This window comes from Chiloscyllium plagiosum, unplaced genomic scaffold, assembly GCF_037043375.1.
Source record: "Chiloscyllium plagiosum isolate Xiang-an unplaced genomic scaffold, Cpla_swu_hap1 HiC_scaffold_1, whole genome shotgun sequence".
Lineage (NCBI taxonomy): Eukaryota > Metazoa > Chordata > Chondrichthyes > Orectolobiformes > Hemiscylliidae > Chiloscyllium > Chiloscyllium plagiosum.
In genome coordinates this window covers 139,104,982-139,111,237 of record NW_028270139.1, presented here as the reverse complement: position 1 = coordinate 139,111,237, position 6,256 = coordinate 139,104,982, and the positions used below count along the sequence as shown (strand labels likewise).

Sequence of the window (6,256 nt, the reverse complement as noted above, 5' to 3'; positions counted from 1 at the left end):
CTGCAACAAACCTTTCAACTCAGTTCTTTGCTCCTCAGATAGTTCACTATCCTATCCCATTCCTCAAGGACTTTTTCATTATTTAACTTATATTGAGGCACATCAAAATCCACACCATCTGGATTTGATTCCTCACTTTACAGGGCAGTTACTAACACCTGTTTCTCCAATTCCCTGTTTCTATCATAGTAAGGTTTCAACGTTTTCACATGACATACCCTATACAGTTTTTTACCTATCCGGCATCTTTAACAGATAGTTTACCTGACTCAACTTTTTCTCAATTTGATAGAGACCACTAAACCTGGCATGGAAGGGATCTCCAACCACTGATAACAATACTAATACCTCATCCCCAAGGGAAAATGTCTGAATTTTAGAGTTTTATCTGCCACCTGCTGTGATCTCTTCAGGTGCTGTTTAGCTAACTCACCTCCCTCACCTCAGATACATAATCCAAGTGTGAGATCTCCAACTTCGATCCTATCCATTTTTCTTTAATTAGTTTCAAAGGCCTTCTCACTTCATGTCCAAATGTTAACTCAAAGAGAATGAACTGAGTAGATTGGTTTGGGATATCTCTAATGGTAAACAAAACAAATGGGATATCTTTATTCCAACCATTCGGGTAATCCTGACAGTATGCTCTTAACATGGTCTTCAGGATTTGATGCTATCTTTCCAAAGCTTCCTGGGATTCAGGATGGTACACAGTTGATTTAAAGTGCTATATGCCTAAACTATCCATGGCTTTCTTAAACAGCCTGACAGTAAAATTAGACCTTTGGTCTGACTGATTCTCTTTGGGTAGCCCTACCTGGTAAAGACAACTACCAAACTCCACCATCCTTTTTGCCTTAACACTCCCTAATAGAATTGTCTCCAGAAATCTGGTAGACACATCCATGATGGTTAGCAAATATTGATTCCCCCTTTTAATTTTAGGAAAGAGACCTACATAATCAATCATAACCCACGTGAAAGGTTCTTCAAATGTGGGAATTAGCAACAAAGGTGCTGGTTTTATTACTGCCTGTGGCATACCTACCATTTGGCATTTATGACATGGACCGCAAAATTTAACCCCTTCCTTATGCAGTTGAGGCCAACAGAAGTGCTTTTGTACCTTATCCTGAGTCTTCCTCACATCTAGGTGACCTCCTACTGGTGCTAACCATAATACTTCCTGTCTGTATACTACTGGCAACACAACCTGGTGCACTTCCATTATTTCTCCTCTATGAATGTAAGTTTGCTTGCTGACCTGGAAGGTTTGTTTTCAGATGTTTCATCACCATACTAGGTAATATCATCTGTGAGCCTCTAGTGAAGAACTGGTGTTCTATCCTGCTTTTTATTTATTTGTTTAGGTTTCCTTGGGTTGGTGATGTCATTCTGATTCTTTTTCTCAGGGGGTGGTAAATGGGGTCCAAATCAATGTGTTTGTTGATAGAGTTCCAGTTGGAGTGCTTCCAGGAATTCTAGTGCGTGTCTCTGTTTGGCTTGTCCTAGGATGGATGTCTTGTCCCAGTCAAAGTGGTGTCCTTCCTCATCTGTATGTAAGGATACTAGTGATAGTGGGTCATGTCTTTTTGAGGCTAGTTGATGTTCATGTAGGGATTAGAGTGGTGCTGGAAAAGCACAGCAGGTCAGGCAGCATCCAAGGAGCAGGAAAATCGATGCTTCGGACAAAAGCCCTTCATCAAGAATCAGGTGATGTTCATGTATCCTGGTGGCTAGTTTTCTGCCTGTTTGTCCAATGTAGTGCTTGTTCCAGTTCTTGGAGAAAGTGAGGACTGCAGATGCTGGAGATCAGAGCTGAAAAATGTGTTGCTGGAAAAGCGCAGCAGGTCAGGCAGCATCCAAGGAGCAGGAGAATCGACGTTTCGGGCATAAGCCCTTCTTCAGGAATGAGAAGGGTGTGTCAAGCAGGCTAAGATAAAAGGTAGGGAGGAGGGACTTGGGGGAGGGGTGTTGGGAATGCGATAGGTGGAAGGAGGTTAAGGTGAGGGCAATAGGCCAGAGAGGGGATGAGGGTGGAGAGGTTGAGAAGAAGATCGCAGGTCAAGAAGGTGGTGCCGAGTCCGAGGGTTGGGACTGAGATAAGGTGGGGGGAGGGGAAATGAGGAAGCTGGAGAAATCTACATTCATCCCTTGTGGTTGGAGGGTTCCTAGGCGAAAGATGAGGCGCTCTTCCTCCAGGTGTTGTGTTGCCATGGTCTGGCGATGGAAGAGGCCAAGGACCTGCATATCCTTGGCAGAGTGGGCGGGGGAGTTAAAGTGTTCAGCCACGGGGCGGTTGGGTTGTTTGGTGCAGGTGTCCCAGAGGTGTTCTCTGAAACATTCCGCAGGTAGGCGGCCTGTCTCCCCAATGTAGAGGAGGCCACATCGGGTGCAGCGGATGCACTAAATGATGTGTGTGGAGGTGCAGGCGCATTTGTGATGGATATGGAGGGTTCCCTTGGGGCCTCGGAAGGAAGTGAGGGGGGAGGTGTGGGCGCAAGTTTTGCATTTCTTGCGGTTGCAGGGGAAGGTGCCGAGAATGGAGGTTGGGTTGGTGGGGGGTGTGGACCTGATTAGAGAGTCACGGAGGGAGTGGTCGTTCCGGAACGCTGATAGGGGAGGGGAGGGAAATATATCCTTGGTGGTGGGGTCTGTTTGGAGGTGGCAGAAATGACGAAGGATGATACGATGCATCTGGAGGTTGGTGGGATGGTAGGTGAGGACCAGTGGGGTTCTGTCCTGGTGGCGATTGGAGGGGCGCAGTTCAAGGGCGGAGGAGCGGGAAGTGGAGGAGATGCCGTGGAGAGCATCGTCAACCACATCTGAGGGGAAATTGCGGTCTTTGAAGAAGGAGGCCATCTGGGTTGTTCGGTATTAGAATTGGCCCTCCTGGGAGCAGATGCGGCGGAGGCGAAGGAATTGGGAATATGGGATGGTGTTTTTACAGGGGGCAGGGTGGGAGGAGGTGTGATCTAGGTAGCTGTGGGAGTCGGTCGGTTTATAGTATACATCCGTGTTAAGTCGGTCGCCCGAGATAGAAATGGAGAGGTCTAGGAAGGGGAGGGAGGAGTCTGAGACGGTCCAGGTAAATTTGAGGTCGTGGTGGAAGGTGTGAGGAAAGTGGATGAACTGTTCAACCTCCATGTGGGAGCACGAGGTAGTGCCGATACAGTCATCGATGTAGCGGAGGAAAAGGTGGGGGGTGGTGCCAGTGTAGCTGTGGAAGATGGACTGTTCCACATATCTGACGAAGAGGCAGGCATAGCTGGGGCCCATGCAGGTGCCCATGGCTACTCCTTTGGTTTGGAGGAAGTGAGAGGATTGGAAAGAGAAGTTGTTCAGAGTGAGGACCAGTTCAGTCAGTCGAAGGAGGGTGTCAGTGGAAGGGTACTGGTTGGTTCGGCGGGAAAGGAAGAAGTGGAGGGCTTTGAGGCCTTCGTGATGGGGGATGGAGGTGTATAGGGACTGGATGTCCATGGTGAAGATAAGGGGTTGGGGGCCGGGGAAGCAAAAATCATGGAGGAGGTGGAGGGCATGGGTAGTGTCCCGAACGTAGTTACAGTTCTTGCACGGTATTTTCAAATGACGTTAGTTTTGTTTGTTGTCTTTCAAGTTCATTAGCTGTTTTAGTGTGTTGTTGGGTTTGTGGGCTACCATGATGCCAAGGGGTCTGAGTAGTCTGGCAGTGATTTCCAAGATGTCTTTGATGTAGGCGAGAGTGGTTAGGGTTTCTGGGCACGTTTTGTCTGCTTGTTTGGATTTGTTGCTGAGAAATCGGTGGATTGTATTCATTGGGTACTCGTTCTTTTTGAAAACACTGTATAGGTGATTTTCCTCTGCTCTTCGTAGTTCCTCTGTGCTGCAGTGTGATCAGACGACACTGAGAAAGCGAACACACTGCTTGCAGATACCAACATTCACCAACAGGTGGTGATAGATCTGACACCACAACGAGAGAACGTAATTACAGCCTTACTCAAGAAAATTCAGAAATCTGGAGAATTAAACAAGACAGGCTTCCAAAAAAATGAAACCAGATGGATTCAACACACCATGCTTCTAAGGATTACCCAAAATTCACAAACCAGGAGCCCCCCTCAGATCCTGGAATACCAAAGTTAGACAAGGAACTACACCAAAGACTAAAACACTTAGTAGAAGACTTACCCCACTCCATTCACTCCACCTAAGAATTCCTGAACAGCATCAAAGACATCAAGATAGAAGAGAATTAAATAATGGTCGCCTTTGACGTAACAGCTCTATTCACATCCATCAACATCAACCTGGCTAAAGAAACATTGACGATACTATTAGAGGAACCAAAGACACATACACCAAACACCACCAACTTCATTAGCAAGGACAGTATTGTCAAGCTAGTGGACCTATGCTTTACCACCCACTTTACCTTCAACAACAAAAACTACAGACAAACCAATGGAACACCCCTGGGATCTCAGATATCAGGGTTCTTAGCAGAGGCAGTAATGCAGAGACTTGAACAAACAGCTTTGCCAACCATTCAACCCAAACTTTGCCATCACTAAACGAAACAAACTAGAAGAAACCTTCAAGACCATCAACAATACCCTCACTGGCATTAAATTTACAAAAAAGGAGGAAAACAATAACAAATTACCATTCCTAGATATCACAGTAGAACGAACAATCATTGGGAAACTTCAAACCAGCATCTACAGATAAAGAACAAATACGGACCAAATACTCAACTACAGAAGCAATGACCCCAGCAACCACAAACAAAGCTGCATTAGAACATTATTTCAACAAGCCACCACACACTGCAACATAGAGGAACTACGAAGAGCAAAGGAAAATCACCTATACAGTGTATTCAAAAACAACAGGTACCGAATGAACCCAATCTGCTGATTTCTCAGCAACAAACCCAAACAAGCAGACAAAACGCACCCAGAAACCCTCACCACAATCTCCTACATCAAAGCCATCTCGGAAATGACTGCCAGACTATTCAGACACCTTGGCATCATGGTAGCCCACAAACCCACCAACACACTAAAACAGCAGCTAATGAACTTTAAAGACCCAAGATAACAAGCAAAGTGAACATCATCTACAAAATACCTTGCAAGAACAAAACACTACATTGGACAAACAGGCAGAAACCTGGTCGCCAGGATACAAGAACATCAACTAGCCACAAAAAGACATGACCCACTATCACTAGTATCCTTACATACGGATGAGGAAGGACACCACTTTGACTGGGACAAGACATCCATCCTAGGACAAGCCAAACAGAGACATGCACAAGAATTTCTAGAACTATGGCACTCCAACTGGAACACCATCAACAAACACATTGATTTGGACCCCATCTACCACCCTCTGAGAAAAAGAATTGGAAATGACATCACCAACCCAAAGAAACCTAAACACATAAGTAGAAAGCGGGGCATAACACCAGCGCTTTACCAGAGGCTCACTGATGATGTTACTTAGTATGGTGACAAAACGTCTGAAAATGAACCATCCAGCTCAGCGAGCAAACTTATATCCAAAACCTCAACCTGAGCTACAAATCTTCTTAAAATTTGCTATTTCTCCTCTGTACTAATCTGCTATAGTCTCCATTTTCATTTTAGGATTTATTCTTAAAGGGTTATTACCCTTGGGAATATATTCTGGTCCCTTTTTGAGTATGCATCAAAAATATATCTTTTATTGTCTCATCTTTCTGTTGTAAGTCATTAGCCTTTCAGGACTGAACACTTCTGTCTAACCCTCTGCCTGTTCAGGTGTTTTCTGTACCATTACATCAAACATGGTGTCCACTAACTGAACCTCAACTCCTTTGTCTTTTTCTTTAGTTTTTCCTTCTTGCTGTAATTTATGACAGTGGGATCTTGTTACTATACAGGCTGGAAAACTTCCAGGGTATTTTTCTTTCAATTCTTCAGTTTCCTAGTTTTCCTTTGGCTTCTCCACCACAAAGGCATCACTCCCACCTTGGATCCTGCCAGGTTGTTCCCAAGAGCAAACTGTATTCCTGGAACTGACACTGTCAAACACTCTCACTGTTACTTCCCAGTCTTGATTAGGCTCTTCAACCTGATCTTACAAAGGGAACGCTAAATTTCTGTTCCATCTATTCCACAAATTATCACCGTCAGGTAACATGTTAGAAAGAATGCAAGTATTTTCATCACTTAGTATTGGAGAGTAATTAGCTCCCGTATCTTTCAATATTGTAACTTCTTTCCCTTCT

At 44.9% G+C, this 6,256-nt stretch overlaps 1 pseudogene; it reads left to right on the top strand.

The window, feature by feature from the left end:
- The first annotated feature begins 584 nt into the window (after positions 1 to 584).
- On the top strand, positions 585 to 5,646 carry LOC148152236 (uncharacterized; annotated as a pseudogene).
- Positions 5,647 to 6,256: the final 610 nt, after the last annotated feature.